The following is a 14325-nucleotide window of genomic DNA, read 5'->3' on the forward strand; positions in this document are numbered from 1 at the left end:
AATAATAGCAAATGAAACAACTGACAAACAACTAATCTCAAAAATATACAAGCAACTTATGCAACTCAATTGCAGAAAAATAAATGACCCAATCTAAAACTGGGCCAAAAAAAAAAAAAAAAAAAAAAAAAAAAACTGGGCCAAAGAACTAAATAGACACTTCTCCAAAGAAGACATATGGATGGCTAACAAACACATGAAAAGAGGCTCAACATCACTCATTATTAGAGAAATGCAAATCAAAACCACAATGAGGTACCACTTCACACCAGTCAGAATGGCTGCGATCCAAAAATCTGCAAGCAATAAATGCTGGAGAGGGTGTGGAGAAAAGGGAACCCTCTTACACTGTTGGTGGGAATGCAAACTAGTACAACCACTATGGAAAACAGTGTGGAGATTCCTTTAAAAATTGCAAATAGAACTGCCATATGACCCAGCAATCCCACTGCTGGGCATACACACCAAGGAAACCAGAATTGAAAGAGACACATGTACTCTAATGTTCATTGCAGCACTGTTTATAATAGCCAGGACATGGAAACAACCTAGATGTCCATCAGCAGATGAATGGATAAGAAAGCTGTGGTACATATACACAAGGGAGTATTACTCAGCCGTTAAAAAGAATACATTTGAATCAGTTCTGATGAGATGGATGAAACTGGAGCCGATTATACAGAGTGAAGTAAGCCAGAAAGAAAAACACCAATACAGTATACTAACACATATATATGGAATTTAGAAAGATGGCAATAATGACCCTGTATGCAAGACAGCAAAAAAGACACAGATGTGTATAGTGGACTTTTGGACTCTGTGGGAGAGGAAGAGGGTGGGATGATTTGGGAGAATGGCATTGAAACATGTATACTATCATGTAAGAATCGAATCACTAGTCTATGTCTGATGCAAGATACAGCATGCTTGGGGCTGGTGCACGGGGATGACCCAGAGGGATGTTGTGGGGAGGGAGGTAGGAGGGGGGTTCATGTTTGGGATCGCATGTACACCCGTGGTGGATTCATGTCAATGTATGGCAAAACCAATACAGTATTATAAAGTTAAATAAAGTAAAAATAAAAAGTTAAAAAATATATATATATAATAGGTTTAAAAAATTAAACATTAAAATTTTAAAAAAGAGCAAAGAAAAAAAGGAAAGAAAGAAAAAAAGAAAACAACAGAGAACTTCAATAGCTGCAATAGTGCAATTTAGAGACCGAGGTTTATAACAAGAAAAAGTGTGACTGGATATACACATATACATATACACCCATAAGCAAAATCAAAACAATTCAACAAAGATAAAGTACAGTAGATTGACTCGGTGAACCAAGGAAACCAAAAATTATATCTACCAATTAGGAACAAAACTAACTAAAGCATAAACTGGAAAACAAAACTAAAGCCAGGCGACATGTGGGGAATAAAGAAATGAAAATGAAACTAACAAATATGTTGAGAGGAAAGGAAAGAAATAAAAGAAAGAATAGATATGCAAAGTTGGATAGAGGTAGATGAAGAAGATTTATATACAGTAAAGACTAACTTCAAGGGGACAACAACAGTAGGAAAAGCAACAAAGGAATGAATGTAGAAAAAAATAATAATTTTAAAATATTAAAATTTAAAAAAGATATTTAAAAATAAGGAAAACTCCAGAGAACTGCAAAAGCCCAATGTAGAGGCAGAGGTTTATAACAACAGTAAAAAAAAATAATAATAATGTGACTGAGAAGAAAAAAAAAATGCTCAAAAGCTTAATTAGATTTCATAGTGCCAATAAAATTGACAAGTACAACACAAGGGAGGAAAAAAGAAAGAAAAAAATCCAAAAGAAACTACAGAAAAAGTCAAAACATAAGAAAAATAAATGTTTTTCTTGAGTCACTGCTGTCAGAGCCCTTTCCCTCCCTGGGACTCACACTCTACCTCACCTCCCTAGGATGCCCTACAACACTGTGCTGGTCTCTCAACCTGCTGTGGGGGCAGCTCAGGTATCTTCATAGGTAGATGATTAGATTATATAATATATTATACATAAATATTATATAGATCATGTATGTATAGTAGATTATATATGCATATATCTACACTGTGCATACACACACACACACACACACACACACATTTCTTAACTCTGCTGAAAGGGCCTACAGGCAAAGATAAATATTCCAGGAGCAATGAGCACATTGAAATCTACATTTTGACTTCTAATTGCATTTTCCACTAAAATGACCAAGTTTCCTTAGAGAAATGGATGATTCAATGGCAGGACAGGGTTTGCAAAGTGATCCCAGAACATATTAAGCCACAGAGTAAGAAAATGTTAAAATAACTGACTGGGACATGTTAAAAGGACAATGGAGCTAAGGAACTCTGATGAACAGCAACAGGAACTTCCCACTAGCCAAATCTGGTATAATATGAGTACTCAAATTCAGTACAGAGAAATAAAAAGTTTAAATCAAAAATAGGAATTTATAAGGTCACTTTGATAATGAATGGCTTGGGCAGGTAGATGAATGAATGAATGAATGAGGGAGAACTTTTCTGACTGATAAAGGTGGAGAGAAAATTGGAGTAGGAAAATAAAAATAATTCAACAGTAATAATAAAGACTATAAGAGGGAAAGAGCAAATATATGGTGAGTAATCTGAACAGTACCTTGACCAAATGATCAAAATCAGTATAGCAATGAGGGGCAGATACACCATGAGTGTCATCCCAAAGTGATGTTCTCAAGATAGGACATCATTTGCTCCAACTTGTCATGCTTAACTCAAATCTAATCATAAGGAAACATCAGAATAATTACAATGAAAGGGATATCCTCTTTTTTAAAAACATGCCTGTATATTCAAAATATCAAAGTCATGAAAGAGTGAGAAAAACTAAGAAGTTATTCCAGGTTAAAGGAAACTAAAGATACATGACAATGAAAGATAACACATAGGCCTGAACTAGAAAAAAAAAATGTAATGGACTTTTGGACTCAGAGAGAGAGGGAGAGGGCGGGATGATTTGGGAGAATGGCATTCTATCATGTATACTATCATGTAAGAATTGAATCGCCAATCTATGTCTGACGCAGGATACAGCATGCTTGGGGCTGGTGCATGGGGATGACCCACAGAGATGTTATGGGGAGGGAGGTGGGAGGGGGTTTCATGTTTGGGAACACATGTAAGAATTAAAGATTTTGAAATTAAAAAAATAAAAAATTAAAATTAAAAAAAAAAGAATATTATTTGATCTACTGACAAAATTGGGAGTATGATGGTATAAAGTATTGTGTCAGTGGTAAATTTCCTGAAAGTGATAATCACAGCATATAAGAGATCATTGTTCATAAGAAATACAAAAAGTAGTATTTAAGAGTACAGATATATGATTTGTGCAACTCAGTCTCAGATGGTTCAGAAAAAAATGTATATCTATCTATATTAACAGATATACAAATAGATATAATGCCACAGATTAGATAGATGGATTAGATTGGATTATGTTAAGTGAACAAAGAAGCAAACAGCACAAAATGTTGGGGAATCTGGGTAAAGGATATATGGAATTTTGGGGTACCCTCATTAAAATTTTCTTTACATCAGAAATTATTTCCAAGTAAAAAAATTCTTATTTAAATTGGGAAAACAAGAAACCTAGATACCATGTATAAGGGGTCGAACTGTGTCCCACCTAAAGGACATATTCAAGTTCTAAACTCTGGTATCTGTGAATGTGACCATATTTAGTTAGAAAAAAGATCTTTGCAAAGTAATGAGTTAAAGGTTTTGAGACGATATCACATTGGATTAGAGTGGGCCCTAAATCTCACGCCTTGTATACTTAATAAGAAAAGGAGAGAACACAAAGACATATACAATGGTCATGAGAAAACAGAAACAGAGATGAATGTGATACAGATAAAAGTTAAAACTGCCAGTGATTTCTGGGTGCCACCAGAAGCTAGGAAGAGGCAAGGAAGAATTCTCTCCTGGAAATGTCAGAGGGAGCATGACTCTTCTGACACCTTGAATTGAGATTTCTGGCCTCCAGAACTGTAAGTGAATAAATTTCTGTTGTTTTGAGATACCATATTTGCAGTAATTTGTTACAGCAACCTTAGGAAATAAATATATCATGAAAAACATAGTAAGTGCTGTACAAGATAAATATTAAAAAGAAAAAAGTCAAGAAACTAATGGAAAATAAACATATAAATCAGGCAAAAGAGACTCAATACTTGCATAAATGGGATCTCCAAAGAACAATCAAACAGAATAAATATTTTAAATTATAATTCAAAACAAAAAAATAATTGAATCTGCATTTTGAAACAGCATATCATACTGCAAAAAATCTTATACAGAATAGTCAACATGATATTTACCTTGGAAAGTTTACTAGATTTTGATGATAAAGGCTCTTTCAGCAACCAGACAAAAACTTACAAGGGAAAGAAAAAGAGCATCAGACTTTTGCACTGAAACGACTTAAAGAAACCAAGACATGGCTGTAGAACCTTCAGCAGTGAGCATTCGATTTTTAATCCATGAAAATCTAAAATGAAAACAAACATCGGGATACGGGATACACAGTAGGATATTCTATTTATGAATGATATAAATTTTAAAAGAGAGATAAAAGATAAAAAAGTAAAAAATGCTCTATGACTGATCCATTTGTACAAGTGAGAACCCAAGAATAAAGGTGAAAATCAAATATAAGTAAAAGCATATTAAGTAATACAATGGGAAACAATGAGAGAATATAACACTATTGACTAAAATTGAGTTGTGGAAGAAAGGGAAGGATGAGGAAGAAGATACAACATCTTGAATTGATATGTTATTTGAATTCTAATAGTAAAATTAGTTTTGTTTGTTTTGCCTAGCTGCACACCTTGAGGGATCTTGGTTCCTTCACCAGGAATTGAATTTGGCTCTCTGCAGTGGAAGCATTGAGCCCTAACCACCAAACTGCCAGAAAATCCCCCAAATGACTTTTTTTTTTTTTACTTTTCTTTAAAAGTAGTTTTCATCATGATTTTCTCATAAATCCTAAAAATATGATTTCAAGAGGAAATCTGTGGCTATTTTTGTGGTTTACATGAAGATTTTAAATTCTTTAAAGTTTTTGATTATCAAAAACTTGTATCAGTGCCTGTCATATCAAACATTTTGATAAGTACAGTAATATACTAATAAACTTTATTTCTCTCATTTTTAAGGATAAGGATCAAGAGTTTGGGAAGATGAGAAGAATATATGGCTGAATGAAAACTGGGAGAGAACAAAAATCATTGAAAATAACTATCTAGAAGAGTAGAGTTCTTGCCTTAAGTGTAGGAACCAGGCTGAGAAAAAGGGAAAGAGAAAGTAGTAGAAAAGTGAGGGAGGTAGGATTCCTCATAGCAATAACACATAAATCACCATCCTGGTCCGGCATCCTTTTTTCTTCTCTTTTATTTCTGCTTACCAGAATTGGTATTCACAGGTTACTGTTTATGATGAGGAATACTAGTGTTTTCTATTTTCTAAATTTAGTTATGCAGTTAATATTGTGCTTTCACAATAACGGGTGCTCTAAAAATGTAATGGCTTCTTCTAAGCCTAGATTTCCTCATTTTCAATGAATTGGTTAGTTTTTTTAAAAAGCCAAAATAATAGACAAATGAAATGTGTCTTTGGGAGCAATGAGTTTGGCTCACAACTGAAAAAAAATGCCTCCAGTTCCAGAAATGATCTGGCATCAAGTACAACTTTTTTTTTTTTTATTGCTGCACTTGATCTTACACTTTAAATTTTGTTTACCATATATTTTGCAAGTTATATGGATTATGTGGGCTTCCTTGTGTCTCAGACAGTAAAGAATGCGCCTGTAATGCAGGAGATCTGGATTCAATCCTTGGGTTGGGAAGATCCCCTGGAGAAGGGCATGGCAATCCACTCCAGTTTTCTTGCCTGGAGAATCCCATGGACACAGGAGCCTGGAGGGTTACAGTCCATGCGGTCGCAATGAGTTGAACATGACTGAGTAACTAAGCACACATATGGATTATGTGGATATACACCGCTTCCAGATGGGGTGGAGGGATCCACTCCAATGTTCTTCTCAGTGTTAATACTTGTATGTAGTAGAACTGCAAAACTAAAAACAAAAAACAAAAACAAAACCTTTTTATATTTCATGTATTACAGCTTGAAACATAATTATCATAGTTCCCTTATTTTAACCTTTAATTAACCCTTAATTTAACTATACAATTACCATTGATCTTCTTAGCAACCTTACAAGGAAAGTATCATTTCTGGTGTTTAATGTAGGAAAAACAGCTATTTTATTAATATACAGCATTTGTTCTTGTTTATTTTATCAAAATTACCCAGAGAAGTACGATTCCTTTGCTCCTTCTTAGACAAATTTGAAGTTTATTTAATAAAAATTTTAATGAATGACTCACATTAAACAGTATCAACTATAGGTTAACTATGATAGATCTTTAGTACCTATTAATATATCTGCCAATCATTCCTCATCCCACATCATTCCATATAGATTTTTAACGGCAATTTGGAAAATTCCTAAAAAATCACACTACTTTAAGGAAAAAAACTAGGCTATAAAATTAAATATTTCAGAACTCTAATACAAGCCATGTATGTAAGTGTATATAGTTTCAAGAACAGACAAATGTAACAAATGCACTTATTTGTAAACTCTGGACAACTACATACTAAACTGTAAAACCCAAAAAATGAATGCCATAGGCAGTAATTAGTGCAAAAAGTTGAAGGATAAGTCAGTGTACATAGAAGGATATATGGAATTCATAGTCATTCAAAAATATGTTAGAGAGAATCACAAGTATGTATAAATGTATACCTGAAAAATACTTATTGTTAAGATAAGTTGTGAAGATTATAGTTATGAAAATAAGTAAGCTATCAAATTCATTCATAAATGAGTGTGAATTTCTTTCTCAGTTTCCATTAAATATCATTTAGGATTCTGAGAAAAATAAGACTTCAAATAATGTCAGATACTACTTGTTGAATTTCCATCCTAGCTTTTACTCCTTTCTAACATAACCCCAATTTTAGTAGCAAAGTAGGCAGAACAGTGGACTCAGCTGCAGGAGATGAATCACAATTAATCTAATCAAATTTTCCTTTGAGTAATAGGTTTAGCGGGGGGGGGGGGGGGGGGGGGCAGATGACCTAGTTCTAGCCAATAAGTCTTGATAGGATGTCTATGAGGTCAGCTTCTGGATAAGGTTTTCTTCCTTGATTTAAAGAAAAAACATGTCAGGAGAAACTTGCCTTATTCCTAATTTTGGATGCAGTTATGTGAGACTCTGATGCCATCTTTGGGTACTAGGGAACAATAAACCCCAAGCCTCTGATGCCAGATGACTGGGAAGATGAAGAGTGTGAAACCCTGAGGACACAGTGACCCACAGTTAGCCAACCCTAGAACTACTTTCCTGTCATGGGAGATGATAAATATCTATTATTAAGTCACTCTTTATTGAGTACCCTGTCACTTGAAGTCAAAATATATCCTACTTGACATGGGTACAAAAAGCAGGTATTATCTAGTAGCTGGTTAGTACATCTGTGGAGAGGCCTGACTAACCCAAGAGTTGTATGGAGCCCTAGATTCAGAATCCAGGGAGACGTGCCAAGAAGGGTTATAGAAGTGATCTGTGTATACTCACTTCAAGGACCAACATTCATCGACAATCAGCCCTTTACAAATACAGAAGAATTCTAGCTCACAATGTTGTATAAACAATAAAAAATTCCAAACTAACTAAATCATAGGTCTAAGTGACGTAAAATGCCTTTCTGAATGTTTCATATTTCTGAAGACTTAGATCAAGCAAATATTTCTACACTATTCCATAAGCCTTGTCAACTACCAATAGTATGGAACTGTAAAAGTACAGAAACACTATGTAAAGTGAAAATAGCACTAGATTTGAAATTAAAAGTCATAGTAGTGAGTTCTGACTCTACTAATTATTAGGTCTGTGACCTAGTAATTATCTCATCTGCAAACTTGAGATGTGTGCTGTGTGAGCTTAGTCACTCAGTTGTGTCCAACTCTTGCAACCCCACAGACCATTGTCAGCCAGGCTCCTCTGTCCATGGGATTCTCCAGGCAAGAATACTGGATGGGTTGCCATTTCCTTCTCCAGGGGATGTTCCCCACCCAGGAATCGAACGTGGGTCTCTTGTATTGCAGGCAGACTCTTTCACGACTGAGCTATGAGGGAAGCTCTAAACTTGAGATAATAATACTTAAATTACAAAGTTTTCAGAGCCTTAGATGGATAGTGTAGAAAATGTGAAGGCTGATGTTTGTAAAATGAATGAACAATTCCTTTGTTGACTATAAAAAGTGGGTTAAACTTGTCAAAAGTCAATCATCTTTCCAAGTTTACAAAAGCTTCATGGCTTTCCTTACATGCTGTCTCCACTGTCATAGTGAAAAGACAACAGCAAAGAACAGCTGGTGTCAAAATACATGTATTTGTGGAGACCATAAATTTTATTGTATCTTTTGCTTTATTCTAAAAATATGAAAATATGCCATTTATTTATTGAAAGCCATAATACAAAAACCAAAGTCATTACACAAAATGTTCCTTGGTTATTTCCAACTCTTTATGACGCCATGGGCTGCAGCACGTCAGGCTTGCCTGTCCTTCATCAACTCCTGGAGTTTGCTCAAATTCATGTCCATAAATCAGTGATGACATTCAACCATCTTGTCCTCTGTCATCCCCTTCTCCTTCTGCCTTCAATCTTTCTCAAGTTAAGGGACTTTTCCAAAGAATTAGCTCTTCACATCCCTTGTGGCTTAGTTGGTAAAAAATCCGCCTGCAATGCAGAAGACCTTGGTTCGATCCCTGGGTTGGGAAGATACCCTGGGGAAGGGAAAGGCTACCCACACAGTATTATCGCCTGGGGAATTCCATGGACTGTATAGTCCATGGGGTCTCAAAGAGTCAGACACGATTGAGCAATTTGCACTTTCACTTTCAGCTCTTCACATCAGGTGGCCAAAGTATTGGAGCTTAAGCTTCAGCGTCAGTCCTTCCAATGAATATTGAGGTCTGATTTTGTTTAGGATTGACTGGTTTGATCTCCTCCCAGCCCAAGGGACTGTCAAGAGTCTTCTCTAGCACCACAGTTCAAAAGCATCAATTCTTCAGCATTCAGCCTGTTTTATGGTCTAACTCTCACATCCATACATGACTACTGGAAAAACCACAGCCCTGACTAAACAGACCTTTGTTGGGAAAGTAATGTCTCTGGTTTTAATATGCTGTCTAGGCTGGTCATAACTTTTCTTCCAAGGAGCAAGAGTCTTTTAATTTCACGGCTGTCGTCACCATCTGAAGTGATTTTGGAGCCCCCAAAATAAAGTCTCTCACTGCTTCCATTGTTTCCCCATCTATTTTCCATGAAGTGATGGGATCAGATGCCATGATCTTACTTTTCTGAATGTTGAGTTTTAAGCCAACTTTTTCACTCTCCTCTTTCACCTTCCTCAAAAGGCTCTTCAGTTCCTCTTTCAGTTCAGTTCAGTTCAGTTCAGTTGCTCAGTCGTGTCCAATTCTTTGAGACCCCATGAATCGCAGCACACCAGGCTTCCCTGTCCATCATCAACACTGGGAGTCCACCCAAACCCATGTCCATTAAGTTGGTGATGCCATTCAACCATCTCATCCTCTGTCCTACCCTTCTCCTCCTACTCTCAATTTTTCCCAGCATCAGGGTCTTTCCAAATGAGTCAGCTCTTTGCATCAGGTGGCCAAAGTACTGGAGTTTCAGCTTTAGCATCAGTCTTTCCAATGAACACCCAGGACTGATCCCCTTTAGGATGGACTGGTTGTATCTCCTTGCAGTCCAAGGGATTCTCAAGAGTTTTCTCCAACACCACAGTTCAAAAGCATCAATTCTTCAGTGCTCAGCTTTCTTCACAGTCCAACTCTCACATCCATACATGACCACTGGAAAAACCATAGCCTTGACTAGATGGACCTTTGTTGGCAAAGTAATGTCTCTGCTTTTCAATATGCTGTCTAGGTTGGTCATAACTTTCCTTCCAAGGAGTAAGCGTCTTTTAATTTCATGGCTGCAATCACCATCTGCAGTGATTTTGGAGCACAGAAAAATGAAGTCAGCCACTGTTTCCACTGTTTCCCCATCTATCTGCCATGAAGTGATGCAACCGGATGCCATGATCTTCGTTTTCTGAATGTTGAGCTTAAGCCAACTTTTTCACTCTCCTCTTTCACTTTCATCAAGAGGCTCTTTAGTTCATCTTCACTTTCTGGCATAAGGGTGGTGTCATCTGCATATCTGAGGTTATCGATATTTCTTCCAGCAATCTTGATTCCAGCTGGTACTTCATCCAGCCTGGCATTTGACTGATGTACTTTGCATATAAGTTAAATAAGCAGGGTGACAATATACAGCCTTGATGTACTCTTTTCCCATTTTGGAACCAGGCCATTTTCCATGTCTGCTTCTAACTCCTGCTTCTTGGCCTGCATGCATATTTCTCAGGAGGCGGGTAAGGTGGTCTGATAGTCCCATCTCTTGAAGAATTTTCCACAGGCTGTCATAATCCACACAATCAAAGGTTTAACAGAGTCACTGAAGCAGAAGTAGATGATTTCCTGAAATTCTCTTGCTTTTTCTATGATCCAATGAATGTTGGCAATTTGATCTCTGGTTCCTCTGCCTTTTCTAAATCCAGGTTCAATATCTGGAAGTTCTCGGTTCACCTACTACTGAAGCCTCACTTGGAGAATTCTGAGCATTACTTTGCTAGCATGTCAAATGAGTGCAACTGTATAGTAGTTTAAACATTCTTTGGCATTGCCTTTCTTTGGAATTGGAATGAAAATGGATCTTTTCCAGTCCTGTGGCCACTGCTAAGTTTTCAAAATTTCCTAGCATATTGAGTACAGTACTTTCACAGCACCATATTTTAGGATTTGAAATAGCTCAACTGAAATTCTATCATCTACCCTAGCTTTGTTCATAGTGATGCTTCCTAAGGCCCACTTGACTTCACACTCCAGAATGTCTGGCTCTCAATGAGTGATCACACCATCCTGGTTATCTTATTAAGATTTCTTTTGTATAATTCTTCTGTGTTCTTGCCAACTCTTCTTGATATCTTCTGCTTCTCATAAGTCCACACCTTTTCTGTCCTTTATTGTGTCCATCTTTGCATGAAATGTTCCCTTGCTATCTCTAATTTTTCAAAGATATCTCTATTCTTTCCCATTCTATTGTTTTCCCCTATTTTTTCTGCAATGATCACTTAGGAAGGCTTTCCTGTCTCTCCATGATATTCTTTGGAATTCTGCCTTCAGATGGGTATATCTTTCCTTTTCTCCTTTGCCATTCACTTCTCCTCCTTTATCAGATATTTATAAGGCCTCCTCAGACAACTGTTTTGCCTTTTTGTTTTTCTTTTTCTTGGGGACGGTTTTGATCACCGCCTCCTGTACAATGTTACCAACCTCTGTCTATAGTTCTTCAGGTACTCTGTCTATCAGATCTAATCCCTTGAATCTATTTGTCACTTCCATCATATAATCATAAGGGATTTGATTTAGGTCATACCTGAATGGCCTAGTGGCTTTCTCTACTTTCTTCAGTTTAAGAGAACAACCAATATCCCTCAAGATTTAAAATTCTACCAAGCTTTTAACAAACGAAAGGTAATATATAGGGATCACATCATGACTAACTAAGGTTTATCCCAGGAATACAAAGTTGGCTTAAGAATCAAAACTCAATTTATGTAATTCACCATATTAACAAACTAATAAAGAAAAGCCTTAAGGATCATCTCAATAGATAGATCATCTGACAAAAAGAAAGCACATCTACTCCTAATTCAGTTCAATCGCTCAGTCGTGTCCGACTCTTTGCGACCCCATGGATCACAGCACGCCAGGCCTCCCTATTCATCACCATCTCCCGGCGTTCACTCAGACTCACGTCCATCGAGTCCATGATGCCATCCAGTCATCTCATCCTCGGTCGTCCCCTTCTCCTCCTGCCCCCAATCCCTCCCAGCATCAGAGTCTTTTCCAATGAGTCAACTCTTCTCATGAGGTGGCCAAAGTACTGGAGTTTCAGCTTTAGCATCATTCCTTCCAAAGAAATCCCAGGGTTGATCTTCAGAATGGACTGGTTGGATCTCCTTGCAGTCCAAGGGACTCTCAAGAGTCTTCTCCAACACCACAGTTCAAAAGCATCAATTCTTTGGCGCTCAGCCTTCTTCACAGTCAACTCAATGGATAATTTAATGTTGATGAGATATCAATTCCTCTCCAAAACGATCTATTTCAATTCAATCCCAATCAATATTGCAGCAGACTTGTTTGTAGAATTTGTTAAACTGATTCTAAAATTTAGATGAAAATGCAAAGGAAGCAGAACAATCAAAAAATTTTTGAAAAAGAAATAAAGCTGGAACAGTATAATGCTTCAAGTGTCTAAGACCTATCACACAACTACAGCAATCAAGACAGTGTGTCACTGACATAAAGACTGCAAGACAGGAGAACAAAACAAAAATGCAGAACCTGGAAAGAGACCCCCACAGAGATGAATAACTGATTTACAATAAAATTATAAAGGCAATTAAATAGGGAGAGAATATTCTTTTAGGCAAATGATGCTGGAACAACACAATACTCGTATACAAAATAAAAACAAAAACTTTGATCTACACCTCATGCCACATTAAAAAGTAACTTAAAATGATTCATAGATGTAAGTGTAAAACTAAAAACTATAAAACTAAAAGAAAATACAGGAATAAACTTTTGTGACCTTGAGTTTGGTGAAGATTTTTAACTATGACACTGACAAGAATAGCAAAACTCATAAAAATGTAAATTGAGAAATTAGATTTTATCAAAATTAAAAACATATGCTCTTTAAAGGATATACTTAAGAGAACTTAAAGATAAGGTACAGGTTAGGAGAAAATATTTTCAAATCACATATATAACAGTGGACTTACATCAGAATTCATAAAGTCCTCATAAAATTCAACAATAAGGAAATAGTTTTTAAAAAGTAAACAAATATTTTTAAAGACACCATAAAGAAGATACACAGATGGCAAATAAGCACATTAAAAGATGATAAACATCATTCGTCATCAGGGAAATGCAGTTAAAACCGCAATGAGATGCCACTACGTTATCTAATAGAATTGTCAAAATTAAAACTGGCCATACTAATTGTTATCTGGAATATAGAAGATTAGAACTGTAATATACTACTGGTGGGAATGTAAAATGGTATGGCAACTTTGGAAATTGTATGGTAGTTAAACATACACCTATTAATTTATCTGGCCATTTCATTTCTGCATATCTACCCTTGAGAAAGTAAAACACATGTCCACACAAAAATCTGTAGATACATTTTCATAGTAGCTTTGCCTGTGATACTTAAAAACTGGAAAAAAAATGAAATGCTTATCAACATATAAATTGAAAAACAAATATGGTATATCCATACAATGGATTACTACTCAGCAATTTTTAAAAAAATGAGCTTTTGAGACACACTACAATATAAGTGAATCTTAAATATGCTGAGTAAAAGAAACTAGATGAAAAAAACACATGCTATAAGATTCTAAGAAACAAAAATAAATGTAGAACACACTTAGCACTCAGATACTAATTTCTAATATCATTTTCCAATACATGGCTGATTCTAGGACTGGGGCAGTACACTCAGATGAACTGAGTGTAAGCGCATTTTGAAATGCCAGAAATTAAGAAATTGCTCAGACAAACACATGAACAAATACATACATGAGTTTCCAATGTCCAAAGATGGAACAACTTGAGCATAAAAATAAAATAGATTGTAAGTCAAAGTATAAAATAAATACCCATGAGTTCATACTGATATAAATAAAACACTGAATAAATTGGTAAATGGGAGAGAAGAGGTAAATCTCCCATGCAAAAGAATTCCAAGTAAGTTATGTAGATACTCCACCCTAAAGGAGGGAACTAGTATTAGGTTGGTGCAAATGTAATTGCGATTTTGGATTGTGAATTTTAAATCATTATAACACCTTTATTAATCAAGACAGGAACCATTATGCTCAACACATTTTTGCCAATGAGAAATAAAAGCCTGCTTATTCCCGTAGCAGAAAAATCCTCGCTTTGGGATTCATAGAACTCTTGGGAAGCATTTTCCCTGCAAAAAGTTATCGAGATGCTTGAAGAAGTGGTAGTCAGTTAGCAA

The sequence above is a fragment of the Capricornis sumatraensis genome, chromosome 16, assembly GCF_032405125.1.
Source record: "Capricornis sumatraensis isolate serow.1 chromosome 16, serow.2, whole genome shotgun sequence".
In the NCBI taxonomy this organism is placed as follows: Eukaryota; Metazoa; Chordata; class Mammalia; order Artiodactyla; family Bovidae; genus Capricornis; species Capricornis sumatraensis.